At 41.7% G+C, this 12,641-nt stretch overlaps 1 protein-coding gene across 3 annotated transcripts in view; it reads left to right on the top strand.

Annotated features, from left to right (window-relative positions):
• The first annotated feature begins 2,692 nt into the window (after window positions 1-2,692).
• The window catches only part of LOC115145269 (serine/threonine-protein kinase TAO2-like), a 47,383-nt gene continuing 37,434 nt past the window's right edge, over window positions 2,693-12,641 (top strand). For 2 of the 3 annotated variants that reach the window (XM_029686706.2, XM_029686704.2), the window contains exon 1: window positions 2,693-3,176. The gene's annotated coding sequence lies outside the window, so the exon portion shown is untranslated. The remainder of the gene's footprint in view (window positions 3,177-12,641) is intronic. The other variant, XM_029686705.2, reaches the window with a different exon arrangement.

Below are 12,641 nucleotides of genomic sequence, written 5' to 3'. Positions count from 1 at the left end.
ATGCACTGCCCAACTAGCAAGTGTCTTCACTGACATTTTCAACCTCTCCCTATCCGCGTCTGTAATACCAACATGTTTTAAGCAGACCACCATAGTGCTTGTGCCCAAGAACACTAAGGTAACCTGCTTAAATGACTACTGACCCGTAGCACTCACGTCTGTAGCCATGAAGTGCTTTGAAAGGCTAGTCATGGCTCACATCAACACCATCATCCCAGAAACCCTAGACCACTCAATTTGCATACCGCCCCAACAGATCCACAGATGATGCAGTCTCTATTGCACTCCACACTTACCCTTTCCCACCTGGACAAAGGGAACACCAATGTGAGAATGCTATTCATTGACTACAGCTCAGCGTTCAACACCATAGTGCCCTCAAAGCTCATCAATAAGCTAAGGACCCTGGGACTAAACACCTCCCTCTGCCACTGGATCCTGGACTTCCTGACGGGCCACCCCCAGGTGGTAAGGGTAGGTAACAACCCATCCGCCACGCTGATCCTCAATACAGGGGCCCCTCAGAGGTGCGAGCTCAGCCCCCTCCTGTACTCCCCGTTCACTCATAATTTCACAGCCAGGCACGACTCCAACACCATCATTACATTTGTCGATGACACATCAGCCTGATCATCGACAACAACGAGACAGCCTATAGGGAGTAGGTCAGAAACCTGGCCGTATGGTGCCAGGATAATAACCTCTCCCTCAATGTGATCAAGACAAAGGAGATGATTGTGGACTACAGGAAAAAGAGGACTGAACACACCCCCAATCTCATCGACGGGGCTGCACTGGAGCAGGTTGAGAGCTTCAAGTTTCTTGGTGTCCACATCACCAACAAACTAACATGGTCCAAGCACACCATGACAGTCATGAAGCGGGCACGACAAAACAGGAGACTGAAAAAGATTTGGGATGGGTCCTCAGATCCTCAAAAATGTCTACAGCTGCACCACCAAGAGCATCCTGACTGGTTGCATCACTGCCTGGTATGGAAACTGCTCGGCCTCCAACCGCAAGGCACTACAGAAGGTAGTGCGAACGGCCCAGTACATCACTGTGGCCAAGCTTCCTGCCCTCCAGGACCTCTATACCAGGCGGAAATTTGTCAAAGACTCCAGCCACCCAAGTCATAGACTGTTCTCTCTGCTACAACACGGCAAGTGGTACCGGAGCACCAAGTCTAGGTCCAAGAGGCTTCTATCCCCAAGCCATAAGAGTCCTGAACATCTAGTCAAATGGCTACCCAGACTATTCACATTGCCCCCCCCCCCTCCCTTCTCCACACCACTGCCACTCTGTTGTCATCTATGCATAGTCACTTTAATAATTTACTCTACCTACATGTACATACTACCTCAACTAACCGGCACTCCCCTGTAAATATTGTTATTTTTTACTGTTCCTCTTTAATTTCTTGTTACTTTTATCTCTTATTCTTATCTGTATTTTTTTGAAAATGCGCTGTCGGTTAGGGTCTCGTAAGTAAACATTTCACTGTAACCTGTTGTATTCGGTGCATGTGACTAATAAAATTTGATTTGATTAGAAGCACAAGCATTTCGCCACACACATTAACATCTGCTAACCATGTGTATGTGACCAATAACATTTGATTTGATTTGAAAGGATCCAGGCAGTGGGACAGCAGGGTTTGGGATGCATGTTCCCCGGTTTCAGATACACCAGGGGAGGCGGCTGTCTGACGGGGCGTCATTCTTCTCTGCTGAGATACAAGCAGTAGAGTGGTCATTGGGATGGGTGGAAGAAGTGGGGTCTAAAAGGGTCATTTTGTGTTGAAACTCTGCTGCTAGTCTGGTTGCGCTGAGAGAAGGGACGTCAAATGCACACCCAGACCTGATAATATAGCTGTTGATGGCTCTTAATAAGGTGGGGCAGAAAGGGTGTACGGTATTCAAATGTATTTATATAGCCCTTCGTACATCAGCTGATATCTCAAAGTGCTGTACAGAAACCCAGCCTAAAACCCCAAACAGCAAGCAATGCAGGTGTAGAAGCACGGTAGGTTTTCTGTTGTTCCCAGCTCATGGTGACGAAGGCTGCTTTGAAGAGTGAGGAGGTAGATGTGATGGTCCCGTTAGGGGGGATGGAATGTAGGAGCATCATATCAGAGCGGTTGACCCAGGAGTGGCAATGTGAGTGGAAGAGAGACGAGGGGGGTAGGCAGTTTTCCTCTATCCAGAGCTATGTGAGGCAGTATGTATCTTGGGAGGGAAAGGAGGAATGGTGTTATTTTGACAAGGCTGGGGCATTGTGGATTGCTAGTGGGGAAAACCCCAGATGGAAAGTGTAAGGAATGTGGGGAGGTAGAGACTGTGAAGCATGCTGTGTTATATTGCAGACAGTATGCTGAGGATAGGAGGATATTTTTTTGGTGAGCTGACTGAGTTGGGTGTAATGTGTAACCACATTTTTCCTTTTAGCTATTTTGTGCACAAATGACAGACAGAGTGAAATAGCAAGTTGTTGGGGTTTCTTTAGTCCACCTGCCTGCACCTACGGGTGTATATTTCACTCTCCAGCCTGAGAAAGGCAGCAATACGCATTACAGCGTCTAGTGCGCCGGAAACGGGCACGAATAAGAAGAAGCCACCCACACAGATAGAACAATGAGATTTAGTTATACAAATATTTGACAACCATGCGCCTTACTTCCGGTTTCCGCTCCCGCCCCACTCACAGCCATCTTGGGTTTTTTTCTGAACAAAAAAAGGGGTTGAGACAAAAAAACACTGACGGGGAGAAGCATATTAGACATTGTAGAGACTTGACGGAAAGACGGATGTAGTGATACAATACGATATGAAAGGAAAGGGAGCAGGTGAGGTGGAAGAAGACCAGCCGCACCCCGTATACAGCTAACGTTAGCTAGTAGTTAGCCAGCTAAGCTAACTGGCTAACCAATTCGGTACGGATTAAGTAGCTAGTCAGACAGCTAGCTAGGCGATATAGCTTATGCTCAGCCCTACCGATTGCCAGCCTAGGACATTGAGAACAAATCAAATTAATCATCGGATGTATGTGAGAAGGAAATCGATGACAATGCATCGTACGTCGATTTGAGATGCTCCATTGAAGAGACCACCACTAACGTTACTAGTATTGGATAATTATTTTTTTTCGTAGCTAGAGCGGGATCATAACAAGCCGTGGTAAGTGTTGCAATTTATTGTCAACAATGATGGCTAGCTCGTTAGCGCTATTTAGCCAGTTTGCGATTCTGGCCTTCGCGTGTATTTAGCATCGGAGTAGGTTACTTATCAATTGACTAACTAGCTAACCAGCTAACGTTAACGGCCTTTGCTGGCAAGGCACAGCTAACAAGCTTGCTAAACTAACGACTATATGGTGTTTGCAGACATCCATCGATAGCTAATTAGCCATCACGCTAAACTTAAGTCAGCTGACAGTGGCATGCTTGAGCCCCAAAATGTATTGAAACGACCCTGGGTTTATAAACGCGGATATCGACCCTGCCGCTTGAGCATGCTTTTGGGGCACAGTCGATTGAGCGCTGGACTTCCGGCTAGAAGGCCGATGGTTCGAGACCTGCACCCTGCCTGTTTCTTTACAATACCATCCTAACTATGACATTGTCTAATGTGGATAACTAGCTAGATAGTTATCTAAATGACCACACTTATTTGAGCATACACTGACTTGTACACGTGTAGTTTAACAAAGTTGAAAGTGAGTGAGACTCATTGTATATTATAATTTCTTCTTAACTGACTTGCCTAGTTAAATAAAAATACAAATTAAATGCATTGCGAGGCCAAGCCAAGGTCCTAGTTGAAAATATATCCCATCTTCAACCTAGGGCGAGACCTGGGTTTGAACCCCATCTGTCACTCAAGACCCATTACATGCCATGATACCATAGAAATAAGTGAAAGACACATTATGGTTTTATTGTAGCCAAGCATTCCATGACTCAATTCCTTTCTTCCAGAATTAGTTCCTCTAGCTACATGGCTAGAGCAGAATTCAATGCATGGTCCCCCATGTTCATTTACCCACAATTTAGCTACTAGCTTCCTACTTTACTATGATTCACATCACTTTGTAAAAACGGTGAATACATACTAGAACAAAATGGGAGGAAATATGGAAAGGAAATTAGTGTAACAATGAATAATTGGATCAATTTCTAACCAAAAATATAGGCCATGAATTCACAACAGCTCAATATCTCCCTAGTGTTTATTACTTGACAACACCTATCGGTGATATGCTCAGTGCAGCCACTGATGACATCGCAGTTTACTAGATCAAGATGTAGTTCTTCTGTGCTAACATGAGTCTCGAATTGAGCACCAATAGACTGTTATTGTGTAACAGGGTGTAGCATATTGAGTATTTTACTCTAAAGCGGTGGGTTTGGTTCATTGGATTTCTATAAAGACCATACAGTCCATATAATGTACAAACATGGCATGTCCTTTCCACACACACCCCACCCCTCTACACACACACACACACACACACACTCTTGCACACTCACAAACACTTGTCTCACACACATTATTTTAAAGGTTTGCTTTAAAGAGAGCATCCCAAGCCCAGTGGGGCGATGTCTTGATGCATTCACTCCAGGCTGAATAACTGGAGCTGGTTATGTTAGCTCTGCTCTTTTCTCTCCAGCGGTCACACACAAAACCAACCAAGACTTAGGCATCAAACTTTCTTTATTCCTTGAAATAGGCTAATCACTGATCTCACATGTCATGTAGGTGGAAGGCCATGGGAGGGAGGAAGGAGGTGGCATTTGAAGAGTGTTTGAATAGGAAAATAGGGACTTGGCTGTTTAACGGGATAGTTCATCAAAATCTCAATTTGTCCGGTATCTGCAGGTCAGATATCAATCTTGAATGAATGGGAAATATAGGTGCCGGGTAAATCCATTTGAATTCAATCACTTTTTGACAGCATCCCTTTTGATTCAAACTTAACTTTCTATACATGTTTGCCTGTGGAATATTTGGTCAGAAAGTTACTTTTTGGACCTGAATGCCAAAACATTCAGGAGATAAAGGTGCTCAAAGTTGACCCATTTTGCATACCCCACCATTTCATGAGACATCCATGTCTTCATCACTGGACAAGATGAACCAGCTGAGTTTTCTGTAATTTTAAAAGCTTACAAACATTTTTGTACAACTATTGTAATATTTGTTTAAAAAATATACAGTACCAGTCAAGTTTACACCTCATTCAATGATTTTTATTTTTACTGTGTTCTACATTGTATAATAATAGTGAAGACATCAAAACTATGAAATAACACATGGAATCATGTAGTAACCAAAAAAGTGTTAAACAAATCAAAATATATTTTAGATTCTTCAAGTAGTCACCCTTTGCCTTGATGACAGCTTCATACACTCTTGACATTCTCTCAACCAGCTTCACCTGGAATGCTTTTCCAACAGTCTTGGAGGAGTTCCCACATATAATGAGGACTTGTTGGCTGCTTTTCCTTCACTCTGCGGTCCAACTCAACCCAGACCATCTCAATTGGGTGGAGGCCGGGTGATCTGATGCAGTACTCCATCACTCTCCTTGGTCAAATAGCCCTTACACAGCCGGGAGGTGTGTTGGGTCATTGTCCTGTTGAGAAACAAATGATTGTCCCAGAAGGGATGGCTTATCGCTGCAGATTTCTAAGTAAATCACTGACATTGTCACCAGCAAAGCACCATGACACCACCACCTCCATGCTTCACAGTGGGAACCACACATGTGGAGATCATCCGTTCACCCACTCCGCGTCTCACAAAGACACAGCGGTTGGAACCAAAAATCTCAGAGGTCAACTGATTAGGATTTTTCAACACAGATACCAATTATTGGAGGACCAAAAAAAGCTGATGCTGATTTATAATGACAACTACAACAATACTGAATGAACACTTTTAACTTAATATAATACATAAAATCTATTTAGTCTCAAATAAATAATGCAACCTGTTCAATTTGGTTTAAATAATGCAAAAACACAGTGTTGGAGAAGAAAGTAAAAGTGCCATATGTGCCATGTAAAAAGGCTAATGTTTAAGTTCCTTGCTCAGAACATGAGAACATATGAAAGCTGGTGGTTCAATATTCCCAGTACTTCAATATTCCCAGTTGAGTTTTAGGTTGTAGTTATTATAGGAATTATGACGCGTCGACTATTTCTTTCTATACCATTTGTATTTTTATATACCTTTGACTGTTGGATGTTCTTATAGGCACTTTAGTATTGCCAGCCTAATCTCGGGAGATGGTAGGCTTGAAGTCATAAACAGCGCTGTGCTGTTAAATATTGCCTGCTAACATTAATTTCTTTTAACTAAATATGCAGGTTTAAAAAAATATATACTTCTGTGTATTGATTTTAAGAAAGGCATTGATGTTTATGGTTAGGTACATTTGCAAAGATTGTGCTTTTTTCGGCAAAGCACTTTTGTTAAATCATCACCCGTTTGGCGAAGTTGAGTAGACTGTGGTTCGATGATAAATTAATAAGCAACGCATTGATTATATGCAACGCAGGACAAGCTAGTTAACTACATGTGGTTGATGATATTACTAGGTTAACTAGTGATTATGTGAAGATTGATTGTTTTTTCTAAGATAAGTTTAATGCTAGCTAGCAATTTACCTTGGCTCCGTGCAGCCACAAGGTCCTTTTGACGCTGCACTCGCATAACAGGTGGTCAGCCTGCCACAGTTTCCTCGTGGATTGCAATGTAATCGGCATCCAAAAAGGCAGATTACCGATTTATTGTGTGAACTTGAAATTGGCCCTAATTAATCGGCCATGCCGATTATGGGTCGACCTCTAGTTTGGACTCATCAGACCAAAGGACAGATTTCCATCGGTCTAATGTCCATTGCTTGTGTTTCTTGGCCCAAGCAAGACTCTTCTTATTATTGGTGTCCTTTAGTAGTGGTTCTTTGCAGCAATTTGAACATGAAGAACTGATTCACGCAGTCTCCTCTGAACAGTTGATGTTGAGATTCCCTTTGTCTATAGTTCTGTGTTTTCAATATGTTTCCTATGGAGGATTGACTGTATCATTTAAAATGACATTACATTTCAAGTCAAAATTCTCAGTGAACCTCCAACCATCTTTGTGGTACCATTTTTTTGAAAGTTGACATTTCAATTCTATTCACATATTAGTACATTTTTGTCATAACATGACACCCACCTTGTATTCAAGAGCACGGTGTGTCTACCGATTGTGGGCACATAACAAAATTCAGATGATTTAAAATAGGGTCTAAGCTACAACATGCGAATATGAAAATCTGAGTTGACACATTTTTAGATAATTGAAGGTTTAACACGGGTGGGGGGAATGATGTAATTTTTATAAAATAAAAATTAAGAAATGATAAAATATACTGAACAATTTAAACGCAATATACAACCATTTCAAAGATTTTACAGTTACAGTTCATAGAAGATCATCAGTCTATTTAAAATAAATTAGGCCCTCATCTATGAATTTCACGTGACTGGGCAGTGGTGCAGCCGTGGGGGGCCTGGAATGGTATAGGCCCACCCACTTGGGAGCCAGGTCCAGCCAATCAGAATGAGTTTTCCCCTACAAGGGCTTTATTATAAATATTCCTCAGTTTCATCAGCTGTCCAGGTTCCTGACCTCAGATGAGACCGCAAGTGAAGAAGCCGGTTGTGGAGGTCCTGGGCTGGTGGGATTACACATGGTCTGCGGTTGTGAGGCCGGTTGGACGTAGGGCTGTTATGGTTACCAGATTACCGGCGGTCATGAAGGCAGTCAAATACTATGTGACCATTTAGTCACAGTAATTAGGCTTCTACTAGCTCTGATCATGCGGCTGGTCATTAGTAGCCTACCAAACTTGCTAACTGCCTGTCACTCAGCACTCTATTGTCCCTCTAATCACTCTGACGTATGCAACTGTATTCAGAAATCTAATCAAATATTTCATGAGAGCTCATGTTGCTCAACATTTCTAACGGCTATGCAATTGCACGAGAAAAGAGTGATGGTCTCGCTAAAAAAGCGGATCCCATCAGCTTTCTATAGGCTAGGCATACTATATTTGTTTCTGAACTTTCCTAATATTAAGCACATTGCTTATCTTTACAACAAAAATTATTTGGAAAAATGATTTGTGTCATGCACGAAGTAGATGTACTAACCGACTTGCCAAAACTATAGTTTGTTAAACAGAAATTTGTGGAGTGGTTGAAAACGAGTTTTATTGACTCAAACCTAAGTGTATGTAAACTTCTGACTGCAACTATTTATTTTTATTTTTTATTATTGTTTAGTATATGTAAAGACATTATTAAATCAACAATAGTCTGATGGGCGACAATATTAGCCTATCACTTTTAAATTATGTATAAATGCCTTTTTTTGTGCGACTTTTTCGAATCATAGTCGCACCCATAGACCTATGTTTTGCTAAGGGTTGTGTCACAACTGAAGTGGCCAATAACTTCTTTAAATTATGCACAATCTCCTTTACAAGGGGTGTAGGGCCTAACTGGCATAAGCAGAGCGTGAGTTTCAAGTTTGGGGTAGATCATTTTCACCTTAAAAATGCACCTTTTATAATCAAAGCATTACATGCATAATCACATTTGTGGTCACTTTTGATTATGTGGTTTTCCAGCTAATATAACATTTGTGCTTATTGCCTATTGCTTATTTTTGATGCTAGTGGTTAGGGTTCCACATTTTGGAATATTCAGAATGGTAACTTTCTGTCGGAATTAACAGGAATTAATGGAAAAATATGCAAAGTAATATTAATGCCATTTAAATGTAATGTTTTTTTTCCATTGGACATGTTTACCATATCATATCGAGACAAACATAAACCTTTTATCTTATAAGTAGACATATTTGCAAATGATTAAATCCTTCAAATAGGGAAAAAAATATATATTTTGCAACCAGTTGGTAGCAGAACTTTAATTAAATGAGTTGACTCATCACATGGGATGATTTCACTGAACAACAAAAGGGAATATTGAATGATCCCCAGTGATCCCATCGCATCTCCCAAATACATTTTCAACATCTGGAAAATGGTAGTCTAGAAACTAAGGCTTTGGTTGTCTTCCTCTCAGGCTTCCATGTTTTCTCCCTTGACCTCCTCAATGTCCACCTCTTGAACATCAGACACTGAGGCCTCATCTTCAGTGTCACTTTCCAACCTTGTTGAGGATGGCTCGTTGTCATGCCCAAAAAGTCTCAAATTTGCCCAGATGGCCACCAATTTTTCAACCCTTGTATTGGTCAGCCTGTTGCGTGCTGTGTGTGTTCCCAAAAAAGGACCAGTTCCGCTCTGAGGCGGCTGGGATTTGGAGGGGGAAAGAGCCTCAGATCCACAAAGTCATTTCCACCAGGTGGCTGATGAGATATGTTGGCACAATTGCAATATTGCATCGCCATCCCAAAGCCCTTGCTTGGAAGTGTACTTCGCTAGACTGCCAAGAACCTTGCACTCATCCAGGCCAAGGTGGCGAGACACGGTAGTGATCACCATAGGCCTTCTCTGCACCAGCCATGATGCTCTTGCCAGCATACCCAAGGTCCAACATGTACACTGCCGTGTCTAGGGCTTCAGGCAGAAGTCTTCACGCTTTTTGATGTATTTCAGAACTGCAGTTTGCTCTGCTTGGAGCAGTAGTGAAGTGGGCAGGGCAGTACGGATTTCTTCTCTTACATCTGCAAGCAGAGTCTGAACTAGAGGTTGACCGATTAATCGGAATGTCCGATTTAATTAGGGCCGATTTCAAGTTTTCATAATGATCGGAAATTGGTATTTTTGGGCGCCGATTTTGCCAATATTTTTTTTGTTCACCTTTATTTAATCTTTATTTAACTAGGCAAGTCAGTTAAGAACACATTCTTATTTTCAATGACGGCCTAGGAACAAGGCAGAACGACAGATTTGTACCTTGTCAGCTCGGGGGATCCAATCTTGCAACCTTACAGTTAACTAGTCCAACGCTCTAACCACCTGCCTCACAAGGAGCCCGCCTGTTACGCGAATGCAGTAAGCCAAGGTAAGTTGCTAGCTAGCATTAAATTTATCTTATAAAAAACAATCAATCAACGACTGTCGCTGCACCAATGTGTACTTTACCATAAACATCAATGCCTTTCTTAAAATCAATAGACAAGTATATATTTTTAAACCTGCATATTTAGCTAAAATAAATCCAGGTTAGCAGGCAATATTAACCAGGTGAGATTGTGTCACTTCTCTTGCGTTCATTGCATGCAGAGTCAGGGTATATGCAGCAGTTTGGGCCGCCTGGCTCTTTGCAAACTAATTTGCCAGACTTTTACGTAATTATGACATAACATTGAAGGTTGTGCAATGTAACAGGGATATTTAGACTCATGGATGCCACACGTTAGATAAAATACTGAACGGAATAAACGTTTTGTTTTCGAGGTGATAGTTTCCGGATTTGACCTAAAGGCTCGTATTTCTGTGTGTTTATTATAGTTAAGTCTATGATTTGATATTTTATAGAGCAGTCTGACTGAGAGGTGGTAGGCAGCAGCAGGCTCGTAATAGTCAAAGGAATATGGTTTAGAGCGAGTCGACGCGTTATAATTCCTGTAATAACTTGTGGCTGAACTTGAAAAGGGTTCCTTCTTTATTTTACCGTCCATGTCTTCCATACAGAATGTCTTGATCTACTTCAAATAAGGTCTGTGTTTCGTGCAGGCTTAAACCGCCTCAGCGTTTTGACACCCGTGTAAATCTCACTAGGATAAAGGTAACGTTTGTCAAAATATTTTCATAAATCCACTCTACAAAAAAATGATCTTCGCTTATATTTAGTCAATATTGATCAGAGTTACCTTGTCCTATGGATATCTACACAGTTATAAAATTGGCAAGGTGGTGTAAGCCTACATGAAACACAGACCTTATTTTAAGTGAATCTAAAAATATCCTATGGAATAAATGATTGAAGGAACCGCTTTTCAGATTTTGCTAGGTGTCATGGGAATCATGACTCTCACTTTGGTAGTCAATTCTTACCATGTCCATTATTAAAATAGGATTTCCTGCATATAGAAATGGCAGTTTTTGTTTTCAACATTCATCACAGGTAACTTAAACTCTATTTTTGTTCAAGCCGTTGAGAGTATTTGACTCCTAAGCAGACTCTTCAGTATCATTGTCACTTCAGAGCTGTGTGTGTTTACAGATGGCAGAGAAAAGCAAGAGCACCAGTGTGGGATTATTACATGGAATTGGCACCAGGGAAAGCAAGGTGTCTTATTTGTGATAAAGATGTAAGCATGGGGTCAGCAACGGCTAAATCAAAAAATACCACCAACCTGTGGAATCACCTTAAGGACACCCATCCAAAAGCCCATATGTATTATATTAAGTTAAAATAAAAGTGTTCATTGTTCATTCAATATTGTTGCAATTGTCATTATTACAAAAATGTGTGTGCGTGTATATATATTTGAAAAATCGGCCGATTTAATCGGTGTCGCCTTTTTTGTCCTCCAATAATCGGTATCGGCGTTGAAAAATCATAATCGGTCGACCTCTAGTCTGAACATCAAACAGGATGTCATTGTTTCCCTCAATCTGGGCAATGGCTACTGCTATAGGTTTCAGGAGTTTCAGGCTGCTTACCACTCTCCCAAAATACATCATCCAGGAGGATCCTCTTGATGTGGCTGTCCATATCGGCAGACTGTGATATGGCCATTTCTTGGAGAGACTGTCAAACATGATAACACCACTCCAACGGGTGTTGCTGGGCAGCTTCAACGTTGTGCTCTTATTCTTCTCACTTTGCTTGGTGAGGTAGATTGCTGCTATAACTTGATGACCCTTCACATACCTAAACATTTCCCTGGCTCTCTTGTAGTGTATCCATGGGTTTCAGTGCCATGATGTCATTGAGGAGCAGATTCAATGCATTAGCATCACAGCCAATGGGTGTGATGTGAGGTTAGGAATCCTCCACTTTAGACCAAGCAAGCATCATGTTCGGCAGCATTGTCTGTCCCCAGTGCAAATACCTTCTGTGGTCTAAGGTCATTGACTGCCTTGAGCTCATCTGCAATGTAAAGACCGGTGTGTCTTTCCCTTGTGTCTGTGCTCTTGTTGAATACTGATTGAGGGTTGGAGATGATGTAGTTAGTTATTCCTTGCCCACGAACATTTAACCACCCGTCAGAGATGATTGCAATAGTCTGCTTTCTCTATGATTTGCTTGACCTTCACTTGAGCTCTGAACTCTGCATCCAGCAAATTAGTAGATAAAGCATGTCTGGTTGGAGGGGTGTATGCTGGGTGAAGAACATTCAGAAATCTCTTCCAATGCACATTGCCTGTGAGCATCAGAGGTGTACCAGTTGCATACACAGCTCGAGCAAGCCCTTCATCAGCATTTCTCTGACTACCTTCCTCCATAGAGTCAAAAAAACTTCTGATCACAGGAGGACCATGAGCTGTTGCTATCGATAAGGTGTCTGATTCATCATTTTCACCTCGAATAGAAGTAGATGGACTTTTGTCAGAGGTTGCTTGTTGTGAGCGCTGAGGGAACTTTATGCACTTGACCAGATGATTCTGCA

This window comes from Oncorhynchus nerka, linkage group LG17 (assembly GCF_034236695.1).
Source record: "Oncorhynchus nerka isolate Pitt River linkage group LG17, Oner_Uvic_2.0, whole genome shotgun sequence".
NCBI lineage: Eukaryota > Metazoa > Chordata > Actinopteri > Salmoniformes > Salmonidae > Oncorhynchus > Oncorhynchus nerka.
This window is presented reverse-complemented; position numbering and strand designations above follow the sequence as displayed.